The sequence below is a fragment of the Cornus florida genome, unplaced genomic scaffold (genome assembly GCF_030987335.1).
Source record: "Cornus florida cultivar Cherokee Brave unplaced genomic scaffold, ASM3098733v1 CherokeeBrave_3.0.0_Hap2_Chr04, whole genome shotgun sequence".
NCBI classification, from domain to species: domain Eukaryota; kingdom Viridiplantae; phylum Streptophyta; class Magnoliopsida; order Cornales; family Cornaceae; genus Cornus; species Cornus florida.
This window is the reverse complement of record NW_026775574.1, coordinates 21132067-21148265: the sequence shown is the minus strand read 5'-3', so window position 1 is coordinate 21148265 and position 16199 is coordinate 21132067. Positions and strand designations below refer to the sequence as shown.

General features: G+C 36.6%; 1 long non-coding RNA gene across 1 annotated transcript; it reads right to left on the bottom strand.

Annotated features, from left to right (window-relative positions):
- LOC132302202 (uncharacterized) lies at positions 1 to 15631 on the bottom strand. The gene is made up of 3 exons (XR_009480768.1): positions 15581 to 15631; positions 15270 to 15302; positions 1 to 88 (listed from the first exon to the last, which is right to left on the bottom strand). It is a non-coding gene; the product is annotated as an uncharacterized LOC132302202 (long non-coding RNA).
- Between the last annotated feature and the right edge of the window lie 568 nt (positions 15632 to 16199).

Below are 16199 nucleotides of genomic sequence, written 5' to 3'. Positions count from 1 at the left end.
AGTTTTGTAGTGCTCATCATTATTATTCTGCCCTTAGAATAGGACTATTCCATTGTCATCATCATCTCTTGCTCATAAATCAGGATACCTAAAAATAAATATTTTGTCTTTTGGGTCAAAGAGAAGCCTTTCGGTACCAGAACAAAAAGTACTATTGCAAAAATCACATCAACAAGGAACAATAACTGCCATTTATTGTACACCAATTAGACAAAACGACCATAACAACAACTATAGACACTAAAATTTTAGTGGACTTTGGTTTTGACAAATTAACCCATTAAATATGAGTCAATGTTTAATTAACTTTTTTAATTGACCTAAGCTTGGTCCACTTAAATTATTTAATTAGCCCATCCCAGATGGTTAAATAAAAAGATAATTATTCTAAATAAAATATATTTGGAATAATTATTTTTAAGGAAATTTATCATAATATACCCGGCCCGGCCAGTTATGATTTTATCCTTATCAGGCGATAACACGTGTCATCATCCTATGGATCCACGAAGCCTATAAATAGAGGCCTGGAGGAAGAAGGAAGGGGTACACAAATTCAGAGTCCAAAAATCCAGAAGGTCTAAAAATTGAGAGACTCAGAAATCCAGAGGGCCAGAAATTCCGAGGGCAAACCTGAAGGCGAAGAACACCAAGCACATCCAAAGTCGTGCCGTTCTTCATCAAATTCAACAAATTCTCTCCTCTCTGAAGACGAAGAACAACAAGCACAACCAAAGACGTGTCGTTCTTCCTCAAATTCAACAAATGACACAAATTCAAAATTCATAAGTCTAGAAATTCAGACACAAATTCAGAATTCAGAAGTCCAAAAATTCAGACACAAATTCAGAATTCAGAAGTCCAAAAATTTAGACACAAATTCAGAATTCAGAAATCCAGAATTCTAAAGAGAAATACAAAATCTCATCCCTAACATCCAAACCCAAATACGAAGAATACCAAACACATCAAATCGTATCGTTCTTCATCAAATTCCACGATGATCAACAATAAGCACATCAAATTATGCCATTCTTCATCCAAATTCCACCGTGATTCAAGATCAAGCTCGTGCAGCCCTTAGATCCAACCAACCAAAAAGGAGACCGAATCAAAGGACCGTATTCTTTGCAAAGAATAATATTACAGAGGATTGTACTCCGATTTTCATAAATTAATAAAATATTATATTTTGCCTATATTTTGTCTTTATTTGCAGAGAACAAAATTTGTGTGTATAAATTTTTGGCACGCCCGGTGGGACATCTTTTGCCTCTTATCTCTTTCTTCTACCGTCAAGTTTCTTCTCTGTCAAACTCTATAACTCCCTTTAAGGCTCAGACTGACAAGAAAGCCCCAAAGAACATCGTTGCTGCAAAGGTTAACACCAAAACCACCATAAAAAGTGGCACGAAGGCCAAAAACACATTAAGTGATGGAAGTACCTTAGGTGGCCCTATTACACGGAGCAATCCCAGGCAATCGCTTTATCCAGATGTTAGCAAGACTTGGTGCAAGCTAATCCTGCAAAGCTGGCGAACATGAAAACTCAACATTTCAAGAACCTTGACGTTGTTCCAGGGGAGGTTCTGCCACCAAACTCACTTTAATCCATCTCTGAAGCTCACTCTAGTATCGGTTCACCCCCAGAGTCACCACGTCAGACTTCAGAGCAATCAATCACTTCAAGGAACGTTGACTCTCAAGGCCTATCATACTCAGATGTGGTCGTTGCTATGATGATTGGAACAGCCACGGTAAAGGAACAACTATCAATTATGTCTCGTGCTATTGAGAACCTCACAAAGACTGTTGCAGAGAAGGACTTGCAAATCGCTACACTGATGAACAAATTGGAAGTTCAGACCTTCGGTGAATCACTAGTGCCGTCTGGGAATCCTACATCTTCCACAGCACTGTCGACGGGGAATCCTACTTTTACAACACAAGGTACTCGCATGGAGGACCCTAAACAGACGCCAGTGACAAAACAGGCGACTGGTCAAACCAATAATGCTTCTTCAGTCTCTTCATTATCTGTCGAACAATTGCAAAATATGATAACGAATACAATCCGAGCCCAATATAGAGGCATCTCACTGAGCACTCTCATATACTCAAAGCCCTATACAAAGAGAATCGATAGTATGAGGATGCATGTAGGATACCAACCTCTGAAAATTCAACAATTTGACAGAAAAGGCAACCCCAAGCAACACATTGCCCATTTTGTCGAGACTTGCAACAATACCGGAACTGATGGGGACTTACTAGTTAAACAGTTTGTCGACTCTCTTAAAGGAAACGCGTTCGAATGGTACACCGACCTGAAGTCAGAATCAATTGATAGTTGGGACCAAATGGAACAAGAATTCTTGAACAGGTTCTATAGCATTCGTCGTACTGTTAGTATGATAGAATTGACTGACATGAAGTAATGGAAGGATGAGCTTGTAATCGACTACATTAATCGGTGGCGAGCACTCAGTCTTGATTGTAAAGACCGATTGTCAGAAATCTCTGCTGTGGAAATGTGTATGCAAGGAATGCATTGGGGCTTCTTTATATCCTACAAGGGATTAAACCTCGCACATTTGAAGAGCTTGTTACTCGAGCCCACAACTTGGAGCTTAGCAGGGAAAATCATGGTGCTAGGGAAGATGTTCCTGATATATCCGACAACCTTCAAGAAGATGAGAAAAGTGAGTCCGAAGAAGAAGATAATATACTTCCTAACTCGGATGACGAAATAGCTTCATCTTTTATTGTAAGGATCATCTCGAAAGACTTACATCAAGAAACGCACCGTGTTACAACAATAACTTCAACCAAAAATGCAAAATCACAAGGGGCATTAAGTCAAGGAAACCAAGAAGAAAATCCTCAAAGTGATGACGAGATAGTCCATACCCGCATAGGCTTGGATTATCGTTTGATTTTTGGAAAGTTAAAGAATAATTAAAGTTGAAGTGCTCCCATATACGAGCCTAAACTGTCGATGACACTCCTTGACACGAGTTTAAACTGTCTACTTGAAAAAAAAATATTAAGAGCTCCTTGATTCGAGTTTAAACTGTCTACCTAAAAAAAATCAAGAACTCCTTGATACGAGTTTAAACTATCTCCAAAAAAAAAAAATGACACTCTTTGACACGAGTTTAAACTGTCTACATAAAAAAAAAAAAAAAAAAAAAAAAAAGAACTTCTTGATACAATGTTAAATTGTCTCCAAAAAAAAAAAAATGACACTCCTTGATACGAGTTTAAACTGTCTACCTGAAAAAAAATGACACTTCTTGACACGAGTAGAAACTGTTTTCGAAAAAAAAAAAAAAAATTGAACTACGTAATGACTTGATCCCTATTCAAAGTACGTAGGTATCTTGGAGGTCTGTTCCAAGTTCAGTCCACAAAAAAAAAAAAAAAAAAAAAATCTCCTTGGAGTTGCAAAATGGCAAAGTGTGCTCGTCATAAGATATCAAAAGGGCTAATCGCAATTTGTCAACTTCACTTGCTGTCAAGATATTATTGTCACTCATCATGCAATATCAAAAGTGTTCATCGCACCTTGTCAACTTGGCACGCCACCAAATTGTAGCTGTAAAAGAAATTTCAGTCTATTGCCAAATTGTAGTTGCAAAAAAAGAAATTAGGTCCGCCGCCAAAGTGTAGCTGCAAACAATAATTTTGGTTCGTCGCCGAATTGTAGCTGCAAAAGAAAATTTGATCCGTCGACAAAGTATAATTGCAAAGAATAATTTTGCTTCGTCACCAGAATGTCGTTGCAAAGGAAAAGATTTTTGGTTCGACGTCAAGGTGTCGCTAATAAAATGATTTGCCGCCAAGGCGTCGCTGAAGAATTTGGTTTGTTGTTGAGGTGTGGCTGGAAGAAATAAATAAATTCGACTTATTGCCTAGGCGTTGCTGAAGAATCTGGTTCGTCATCGATCAAGCTGTCATGAAAAAAAAAAAAATCTCCTCGCCGCCGAGGTATTGCTGCAACAAAATTTTGACTTACTGCTAAGGTGTCGTTGAAAGGAAAAAAAAAAATCTGCTCATCATCGAGGTGTTGATAAAAAAAAAAAAAATTGGCCTTCTGTCAAGATATTGCTGAAAGAAAAAAAAAAAAAAATTTATGCACGCCAATCTTCACGTTGACAGGAGTTGTTCGCCAATCTTCACGTTGACGGAGTTATTCACCATACTTCACGTTGAAAGGAGTTCTTCGCCGGCCTGAACTGAAGCTCGCCTGATTTCATAGTCTATGAGTTCTCATAATAACACTACCATCACGTGAAGCCATCAACTATCATTATTGATACAGAGGGAGGTGATGAATGTCATAAATCAACTGTCACAATGGGAAGTTTGAAGGCACTGATGCTTTGGTATGTGATGACGAAGCAAGCCAATCTACAGCCACGAGAGTGGTATCTTCTGATAGTCATAAGCAAGTGAGAGACCCAAGGAGGAAGTTTGACGAAGAGGAAAATATATCCTATTTGTATGTGTGGCATCTCCAATCTTCAGCCAGGACACCCTTCAAAGCAAAAGTTAATGGGTATTTCACCTGTGATATATCACACTGAAGCATGTTGTTTACCTCCTCAAACCTTCTGAAACTGCTTCTTGCCATGTTACTTGTGGCCCCAGTGCATGGATCAATCTTTCTTCTTTCCGTTCAATGAAGCAATGGAGTACTCAAGAGATTGATATGAGTGGAACAACTTCAAATACATGGCCAAACAAGTCAGTTCTTGCAAGATGACGCAACAACAGGCCCGAAGGTTGCGGTGATGTCTTTATGTGAAAAGAACGCCCACTGTCAGTAGAAACGAAAGTGCCAAAGTACACCTTTTAAATGTTGTCGAGGAAAGAATTCCATGCCCATACGTGAAACGCTGCCAAATCATAGTCTTGATTCTTGGTGAACTGCAGAAGAACTAAAGACCCAATGAAAGAATGAAGTTGGATGCATGGTGCGAACATGAAGGTGGTACATCCACATTGTGATCTTTCACTCCTACTTTGTCTAACTTCTTCCTTCACAATGCGATAAAGGATGATATATATTTGTGGTTCCGATCGAGGGGACTCTCTGTAGAAGAAAGGCAAATTGATGTGACTGAGTCAGTTGTGGTGCCCATTAATGGCAAGTTCCTGAAGCGTTACTACCAATGAAGGCTATGCTCCTGATCGTATGAGCTTAAATTGCACTATGCTCCTGGCCCACATGAGTTAAAACTGTGATCGCAAAAAAAAAAAAAAAAATTAAAAAAATTAAAAAAAAAAAATAAAATAATTAAAAAAAAATCAATTCTCTCTCTTGAACTACGTGATGACTTGATCCCACTTTTGAGGGTACGTAGGCAGCTTAGGATTTTATTCTAAATTCAGTACGACAAAAAAAAAAAAAAAAAAAAAATCATCACTCCTGACTCGCAATAGTATAAACTGTGAATAGCAAAATAAATGAATCAAATTCATTATTTTGTCATAGCCCAAAAGGGAGGATAAACAAGGCATCGCTAATAGAACCATGGAGAATATTAGTGGCTGGGCACCAACATTCGAGGAACGCTTTGAATACATCTTTATGGCGATCATATGAAAATAAGGAGGCGAATAGAGCACCATATAGTTGTTGTTTTGATAGAAATTTTTTCTTGATAAGGGAGACCGCCTAGCATATATAAATGTCGAAGGGAAAATGGATAGCTCGCCAATAAAACAATGAAAAGTATTAGTGGCTGGGCACCAACATTCAAGGAATGCTTTGAATACATCTTCATGACAATCATATGAAAATAGGGAGGCGAATAGAGCACCATATAATTGTTGTTTTGATAGAAAGTCGTGGAAACGCGCCAAGACTTCTTCTAACTACTCCCAATATAGTTCGGTGTGTGGCAATTCAGTAGAAAGTATACAGGGAATACTCCATGATACTTCCTTCTCCTGAACATTGAGACCCAAGAGTGAAAACTGGTTTTCTTCAACAACTCTCTCATGAAGTGAAGAATTTAGTATCAAGGCTTCAGAGACAATAGATTCTTCATTAATCTGATCAAGACCAAAGTTGGCGACTTCGCATACGGTCGTGCATGTCCAATGAGATGAACAATGTTCATTGTCAGGATCAAACATTTGAATACATCTTCAATTGACAAAATTCTCATTAATGTTAATAGGAAAGGTCCTTTCGAATCCTCAAAGAAAAAAAAAAAAAAAGTGCGAAAAAAAAAAGTGCAAGAAAAAAAATAAATAAATAAAAAAAGTGTGTGAAAAAAGAGAGAGAAAAAAAAAAAAAAACCATACCGATTATTTGTTCGAGCTAATACCTCAATCCAACACAGTCTTCAGAGGTTGTAGTTTAACAAGTCTTTAGAGGCTATTGAAATTGATGTCAAACCCTATAATATTGGTAGAATATATAGGAAACCAAATATTTCCTATTTGTACTAGGATTTGTATAATTCAGTTCAAATAAGAAAATAAAATTCCAATCCAAAATTGGGTAGAAAAGTGAAAGAGGAAACCTTGCAATCATATTTTACAATCCAAAGTGGGATAGAAAAGCGAAAGAGGAAATCTTACAATCCAAAGTTAGATAGGAAAGTAAACAAATAAAAATAAAAATAAAACTTTATAGATTCAAAGATCAAGTTGGATACTTCAAGTCCCACTTGAAAAAGGAGACAAGTCATGTCAAACGTAGGACTCGAAGTGCGGGCAATTTGTAGACACTGAAATTTTAGTGGGCTTTGGTTTTGACAAATTAACCAATTTAATATGAGTCAATGTTTAATTAAGTTATTTAATTGGCCTAAACTTGGTCCACTTAAATTATTTAATTAGCCCAGCTCAGATAGTTAAATAAAAAGATAATTATTCCTAATAAAACATTTTTGGAATAATTATTTTTAAGGAAAATTATCATAATATACCCAGCCCGGCCCAGTTATGATTTTATCCTTATCAGACAATGACACGTGCCATCATCCTATGGATCCATGAAACCTATAAATAGAGGCCTGGAGGAAAAAGGAAGAGGTATACAAATTCAGAGTCCAGAAATTCAGAAGGTCCAGAAATTGAGAGAATCAGAAATCCAGAAGGCCAGAAATCCCGAGGACAAGCCTGAAGGCGAAGAACACCAAGCACATCCAAAGTCGTGCCGTTCTTCCCCGAATTCAATAAATTCTCTCCTCTCTGAAAACGAAGAATAACAAGCACATCCATAGACATGTCGTTCTTCCTCAAATTCAACAAAGGACACAAATTCAGAATTCATAAGTCTAGAAATTCGAACACAAATTCAAAATTCATAAGTCAAGAAATTCGGACACAAATTCAGAATTTAGAAGTTCAAAAATTCAGACACAAATTCAGAATTCAGAAATCCAGAATTCTAGAGAGAAATACAGAATCTCATCCCCAACATCCAAACTCAAATACGAAGAATACCAAGCACATCAAATCATGCCGTTCTTCATCAAATTCCACGGTGATTGACAACAAGCACATCAAATCGTACCGTTCTTCATCCAAATTCCACGGTGATTCAAGATCAAGCTCGTGCAGCTCTTGGATCCAACCAACCAAAAAGGAGATCGAATCAGAGGACAGTATTCTTTGCAAAGAATAGTATTACAGAGGATTGTACTTCGATTTTTATAAATTAATAAAATATTATATTTTGCCCATATTTTGTTTTTATTTACAGAGAACAAAATTTGTGTGTACAGCAACATAAAACATATTTTAATTTTTAGAAAACTAGGATATAACATAACACGTGCGCACAATACCTTTTTGTATTTTTTCTATTAAAAAAGGCAAACATAATGCAATAAAAAAAATAATAATATCAAAGAAACAAAAATAATTGCAAAGAAGAACATACAGATCATATTTTCTGTCAATGCTCATAGGCTAAGCAAGTTTGGAGTGGTTTGGAGGATCTTCTGAAGTGGCAGCCAGGAGTCTTTCAGAATGTTAAACAGTGTACAACAACTTTGGTGCATTAATTAGCCAATGATAATGTCAGAAACAAACTACTAAGGACCAAGTTCTCATATGTTTGATAGTTTCCTAGGGGTTTTGACTATGTGATTTCCTTCATTGTCTAAAGGTTGGAAGTGTTTTATTTGAGGTTCTTCCTCGACTGTAAGTATATCTATAAAATTTTCCATCATTTGGGGAAAAAAAAAAAATTAGCAATTGCAAAGAAAGTAATTTTTGTTAGATATACATAATTAAAAAATAATAATGCGACAACAAAATAATCTCAAGAAACCACTAAAGACTAATGTGAGTTTCTTCGCAAGGCTAAAAAATAAATAAGTAAATAAAACTATACCACCTAAGAACAATTTTTAAATTAAACTTTTTTATACTAAAAACCGTGAAATTCAAATGGTGATATCTGGATTTGGAGAAATATGTTTGGAAATGAAGCACGAGAAGTTTTCGAAGAGATGGAACTCTCGACTTACTATTAAACGAAACTAGTGCAATATCCAAATACGATGCTCATCATTTGGGTATTTTGGTGGTGCACGATTCCTCTCCTTCCTGTCAATTCTACCCTGTTGCGTATCTTGATCTCTCTTTCTGGAGGGTTTTTTGGAGGTGGAGGTGTGATTCAGTTGTGGAATTTGGGGGTGCTTGCTCGTGATCTCTGGTGTGAATTTTGCTGGAGTTGTATTGGGTTGTGGTTGGTCTTCTCATTTCAGTGGATATTTTCGGTCTCTATTTATCTACGATCTATGCTCTGGGTGCAGAGGAGGATGGGTTGGTCCTATCGGTGCCTTCACAGTTTCAGTTGGATTACTCGTCGTAGGAGTTTTTAGGATGCCGGTTTGTGGCTTGGAGCTAGTATGGGACTTTTGGATTGTCGGCTTCTGAGGTCGACAATGGTGTTGTCGGATCGATTGGTGTTGACTTCATGCGTGAGGTCAAGGTTGATTCTTGTGAAAGGCTCGGGATGATTGGTGGTGGACCCCACACACAAGATTATTTCAAATAATCATCTGTCGTCTTTGTTGTCGGCTCTAATACGTAAGTTCATTTTTCTTCTTTTTGGCAGTATTCCGCTTATGTGCGTGGTTGGGGTTCAATACCGTATGATGTACGCTTCTCTATCTGCTCTTCAATATTTAATCCTCCCTCGAAATGTGTATGGTTGTTTTTTCAACCTGTGTCAGTTGTACTGCACTGGAACTGGGTCTATGGTGATGATTATCGGTTTTTTTTTTCTTTTTTTTTTTTTTTGGAGACTATGCTTTTCTATGGTTTTATCTAGTGTGCTTTTTCTATGTGCTTATCATACATCTACTTTATTTTCTTTGTTGTATCCACGGTGGTGTGTTATTGTGTTTGTTGTTTCTCTTTCTTTGGGTACTTCGCCTGAGAGAGTTTTGGAGCAAGGCTTCAGGGGTTTGACGTTAACGATGGTTGAGAAGGAGCCCATTCTGTTGTCCGAGGACGACACTGCTCCAGGGTTTAGTGCATTTTTTATTCCACTTTCTTTCATCCTATGGTGCTGTCTAAGGTGGTGATGGAGCAAGGAATTATTGAGTGGCTCCAGGGGATGACGTTAATTTCGGTGGAGATGGAACCAATCAGTTTATCTACAGAGGACACAACTCAGAGGGATCAACTAATTTCGGTGGAGATAGAACCAATCAGTTTATCTACAGAGGACACAACTCAGAGGGATCAACTCAGAGGGATCATCGTTGTCAAGCTCCTCTATTTGCTCAAATTCGGATTCCTCTCAATCTTAATCATGCTCCGGACACCTTTTAAGCTTTAGGATATTATCATCATCGGGGTCATAACCTAGCTTAGTGATAGGTTGTCTGGGGCTATTTGGTTGTTTTCTTGTTTGTGATGGTTCTTCATGGGTGTATGTGTTATAGTGTTTCTTGCCTCTGTAGATGCCGCATGACTGTTTTCTTGTCATATAATAATAGTTAAAAAAAAAAAAAAAAAAAAAAAATTGGACATGAAAACATGACAAAGTTGAGATCAAAATGCTATTACATTAAAAGAAATCCATAGAATAATTTCCAGCAATCTTTCAACACAAAAATCCATAGAATATTTTCCAGCAATCTCTTAACACAAACTCATAGAAGGCGTGCACAGTTTAGTAGTGCACAGTTTAGTAGTGCTCATCATAATTATTCTGCCCCTAGAAAAGGACTATTCCATTGTCATCATCTTCTCTTGCTCATAAACCACGATTCCTGAAAAGAAATATTGTATTAATCAGATCAACAAGGAACAATAACTAGCATGTATTATATAACATAACACGTGCGCACAATACCTTTTTGTATTTATACTATTAAAAAAGGCAAACATAATGCAATAAAAAAATAGTAATATCAAAGAAACAAAACAATTGCAAAGAAGAACATACAGATCATGTTTTCTGTCAATGCTCATATGCTAAGCAGGTTTGGAATGGTTTGGAGGATCTTCTGAAGTGGCATCCAAGAGTCTTTCAGAATGTTGAACAGCGTACAACCACTTTGGTGCATTAATTAGCCAATGAAAATGTCCGAAACAAACAGCTAAGGATTGTGTTTTCATATGTTTGATAGTTTCTTTAGGGGTTTTGACTCTCTGATTTCCTTCCTTGTCTTAAGGTTAAGGTTGGAAGTGTTTTATTTGAGGTTCTTCCTCAATTGTAACTGTATTTTTTTTTTTATATATATCTATAAAATTTTCCATCATTTGGGGAAAAAAAATTAACAATTGCAAAGAAAGTAATTTTTGTTAGATATACATAATTAAAAAATAATAACGCAACAACAAAATAATCTCAAGAAACCACTAAAGGCTAGTGTGAATTTCTTCGCAAGGATAAAAAATAAAAAAAATAAAAAAATAAAAAAATAAAAACCTATACCACCTAAGAACAATTCCTAAATTAAATATTTTATACTAAAAACCGTGAAATTCAAATAGTGATATCTGGATTAGGAGAAATATGTTTGGAAATGAAACACAAGAGGTTTACGAAGAGATGGAACTCTCGACTTACTATTAAATGAAACTGGTGTAATATCCAAATCCTTAAGATGCACAAGCTTTAAAAAAAAGGGGGAAGGGACTCGAGCATGGTTTCATCAAAATTAATATTAAATGTTGCTGAAGTAATTCACGACCCAGGTGTCCAAGTGATATCAGTATTCGCCTACTTGAAGGGTGATCCATTCGGGTAAAATAAGTATAACACACCAAACCACACATATGGATCAATTCCGAAAGTTAGTGCTCCATGACCAAGTTAAACCATAGCATTCAATTTCTCATCTTAATTCGGTTGGGTAGGATGATAACGCTTTTCAAGGAAAAAAATGAGTTGATCATAGTTTATGGCGTCAAATTTTAATGTCAATTTCACAACGGAAATATTAATAGAATATATCTAGCGGACTTCTACCCTATGCTCTCCTGCTTTCCAACAAAACTCTCAAACTAATTTTAATGGACAGTCATCCCAGAATGGAATTTTTTTATTTTATGTTTCAGTAAGTTAAGTTCATTCAAAGAGCACTTATGCGAGGAGTGAGACCGATATACGAAAGCCATAAAACACAAAAAGAAAACTCTATAATCCCCAGTAGATCTATAATAAAACCATTTTTTTTTTCCTTTTTTGATAAGTATAATAAAACCATTAACCGAAAAGAATAAGGAACTAAAAATGAAGAATTTAAATGCCCAAAAGAAGAGGAAATTTGAGATAATGTAAAAACAGCAGGAGAGGAGCGATGCAATGTTTAAATTTGTTACACTGTTTAATGCACTAGTTATGACCCTTACTCACAAGTGCCCGTGAGCCCTTCTTTTCGTGCTTTAAGAGATTAGGTTGGTTTACACTGGTTGTAGTCAAGTGAAATCATTTTTTTTCCTGGAGTTATTGCCTTTAAGGGTCGTGGCTTTTCTGCCAACTTACACAGCGCAGAGTTTCAGATTCCTTAGAGAAGATTCGCAAGCTTAAAAAGTTTTGGTCCAGCGATCAACTTTGTGAGAACAAGGCCGTTCATGGGCATGGAGGCTTAAGCATGGTGGATTTTATGGACTCATCCAGTGGATCTAAGACATCTAGAAGGATATTGTTTTAAAGGGTAACGAAAGTGGAGGATCCTTCTAATTTTGCCGTCACAACTTCATATAATAGGAGTGAAATTCATGAAGTTGCAAGTTTGAATAAAAATTCAACTAAAAAAAGGAGAAAAGAATTGGTAACTAGTGTTTTCAATATAAGACATGTTGATTTAATCCTCCAACTCTCTATTAGAGAATGGTGGCTCAGATTCTAAGCACTAGAGACTTACATAAAAAGGAATGCTCAGTGTTAAAAGTGTTTAGAGGCTATCTATGCAATTGATGGAAAGGCATGACCCAACTTTGGGGGGTGCTTGTAGTAGTCATCAACAGCAATTTTCATCATTGTGGATAAGAATCAGGAAAATTAAAAGCATGTAGTTGGAAAGCCCAACATTATATTTGATCACAAAGTATACAATATATTGGGCTTTAAATAAGTATTAAACCTATATAAGCCTTATACAAGCTTTTTCACAAGCTTAACGAGCTGAGCTCGGCATTGTTCACTCTCAGCTCCTTTATTACAATGATGAACAAATAAGGAGAGAGAGGGTTAACTTGCCTCAAACCCCACTAACTGCTGAAGAACCCGTTGGAGAATGGATTATGAGGACCGAGAATCTCACTGAGAAAATACAAAACTCGATCCACTTCGTCCATCTTCCCCAAACCCTATCCTTTCCAGCAGAAAAAGAAGGATAATCCAACCAATCCATTTGGGATTTGCTTTTCGATATGCTGAATTATGAAGTTCCAAAATTTCATTTAAAGCCCATTATATTGTATATTCGTATGATTTAGTACATATTTAAAGCCCATTTTACTGCAATTACTATGGCATTTGGGAAAGAAATCCCAGCCCACACTAATACACCTACGCCTACTGATTCCCTATCTCGCATATGAAGCTCTAAAAATGTATTCAATCTAGGATTATTTACTTACCAAACGAACACGAGCCAACATGGTCTGGAAACAAACCACAACACATCGAAGATGCCGCATGTGAGCGTTGTTCGCCTCACAAAATAAAATTATATCATCGACAAAGAGGAGATTTGAGAAATCTCCATCTAACTAGAAAGACCTCTATCCACCCTGAAGCCACTGCTATATCCCACAGCCACGGCCTGCCTCATCAGTATGTTGAATGCCTACACCACAAAAAATGAACAAAGGGGACACAAGATCTCCCTGCCTTGGACTCCTTGAGATACAGAAGAATCCAGAAGGTGCCCAATTCACCAACATTGAGAATCATACCGTAGAGATGCAAAATCTGATCCACATCCTCCATTTCCCGCAAAAACCATCCTCTCTAGAATGTATAGCAAGAAGCCCCAAGTTAACATAGTAGTAAGACTTCTCTATGCCAAGCTTATTAGTCACACCTGATACCCCACTACTCAGTCGAGAATCAAATCAACACATTCGCTGGTTATCAAAATCGAATCTAGAATTTGTTGTTGCCTACCAACAAAGGTATTCTGTACTTTCGAGATCACTCCATCCATTGCTTCCTTAATCTCAAAGCAAGGTTTTCAACTATTATTTCAGCTATGAGTTTGAATAGACTGCCCACCAAACTAATATGTCTAAGATCCTAGACTTCTACTGCCCCTTTTCTTCTGGATGAGAGCTAAAAAAGTGGCATTCAAAGATATCTAGAGACTACCACGCCTATAGGAGAAATTGATTCTGACCACCTCCCAATCATACCCTTACCCTGAAAGGCACTACTGACGACTGAAGCTCACGAACTCCTATTGTATTCCAAACATTCAAATCATATGGGATACACTTGTGAATTTGCTCCAAGTCAAATAAAAACATGACAAAGTATTTAGGACATGTACGTTCAGATCATTTGCAATTTTTTTGTGAAATCTCAAAATTTATAGCCATTATGCATGGTTCTCCACTTAGCTTGACTTGACCACAAGTTCAACAACAAAATCTCCAAAATCAACAATGACATTGACAAAGTAACATTATAATTGCATGTCTCAACCCCAAAAGACATTAAGTGAGGTGAAAGTTGTCACGTCGAATCACTAAAATAATCTTCCTTTACCTTTGGGGCACATAAGTGCTACTTTGTAAAAAATTAGGTGGATTAAATACAAAATTATGAAGGCAGTGTAATTAAAAAAATTCAATAGAATATTAGAAATTTTAGTTGGTATTGTCATAATCTTGATTGTAAAGCATTCATTGTAATGAAATGGCAACAATTAATGCATGAAAAGCAAGAGACGATTGAAAGGGGCATACCTTGGACCTAAAAGGAATTGTTAGCAGCGTAACATACACCACCAACATGTCAGTGTGACGTCAAACACAAAAGTCATGGTACTCTTGCCTACCATTATATAGGGAATACTCACTCATGGAGTCACAAATAAAGTGTAAGCACTTAGAGATGGAGATACGACATCTAAGATAGTGGAGATTCAAGTAGATTAGGCTAGATTGGACACCAAGACGGCCTTATAAGAGAGAGAGTGGCAACAACCATGACAAACAACAAACCCTCGGAAACCCAAGGCCACTTGTTACAATTCTCACACACTTATCATCTGTGTCTCGATTTAAGAGTAAGTAAAAGCCAACACAAATTTTCAAAGGGAAAGAGATATGTAAAGGAGGAATTTGAGGATGGCAGGTGTATTTGTTGGTGATAAATTCCATAAGCCCACAAGATAATGGTGTATGGTGAATTTGTAATAGAGATACTGTAAAGAAATTTACATCTTGTCTCTCTTTATAGTGCCCTGGGGTTGACCAAAAAGAGAGACCTCAAGGTATCCCAAGTCTCACTAAACAACAAAACCCTAGAAGTCCAAGTGCACCACAACCCAACCCAAAGATCAATGCGTGTGGAGAGTCCAACCGCAGAACTCCGCAAGCATAAAGATTCGTGAGTGAGAATGCATGAGACAATCTTTTAAGTAGTGCAGTGTGAAGTGACGATGCTCCAGAGAAACAACACATCACAAAGACATAGTATTGGAATTTATAGACCATTATGAAGAGCACACGTCAAGGTGAGATATTTAACTATCCACCTGATACAAGGTGAGACCAATAGATAAAGAGAAAAGAATCTATTGAAGTTTCAAGGGAAGAAGACAAACCGTTTTTGGAGATATTTCACGAGTTGATTTCTCCTGTAATTGAAACAAACAAACAAATTAAGACATTATACCAAATAATACAATTCTTCCAACACAACTCTTAGATATAGCCATATACAAAATTTTGAACATCATATGAGTACAAATATTAATACAAGCTGCAACAATGATGCATTAGTGAAAACTCTACAGAACTGACACTTAAATCATCCAAAGGCTTTTTTGAGAAATAAATAAAGATGCAAAAGCTTCATTTAGCATAAAGAGTAATGACTAGTCAATTGAGATCTGAACATCAGAGTGAAACATACTCATGAGCAATCAGAGCGCCGATACCCAACAGAGTAACTACAGACACCGGAAAGATAGCTGATATAGGAAAACAAAATTATTTGCATATATTGGTGAAAATTGAGACACAATTAATTAAAAGAGGGAATGTAAGGTGGAGAGAGAATTACAAATTTTAGCAAGCAACGGCAGTTTACAGAACTGTCTATGCATCTTGAGGATGTCCATCTGAAAGAAACATTTTATTTATACAAATGAAATAACAAGAGAGAGACTTTTATCATCAAAATTCAAAAATAAAAAGGCCAATTATTTGCTAAAACAAAAGCAGGGGGTATTTTATTAAATCGATAAATGAAAGAAGTAAACAAATTTAAAAAAAAAAAAAAAAACACTTTGAAAACCAATGCTTCTGAAAACCCTAGCACAGAATAGAATAATAGCTTGAAATTTTCCACAGTAATGTAAAAAGTTTAGTAAAAATCAACACATAGAAGGAGAAGAAGAGGCGTCGTACCAGTAACGAAACCCTCCGATTTCGCTTCGCCTTGCTTGCCTTCGCTTCTCTTCCCTTCTCTTCGTCCTTTTTCTGATAATAAAATTCTCGGTATTTCTCTTTGTCGGTGGAGAATTGCTGGA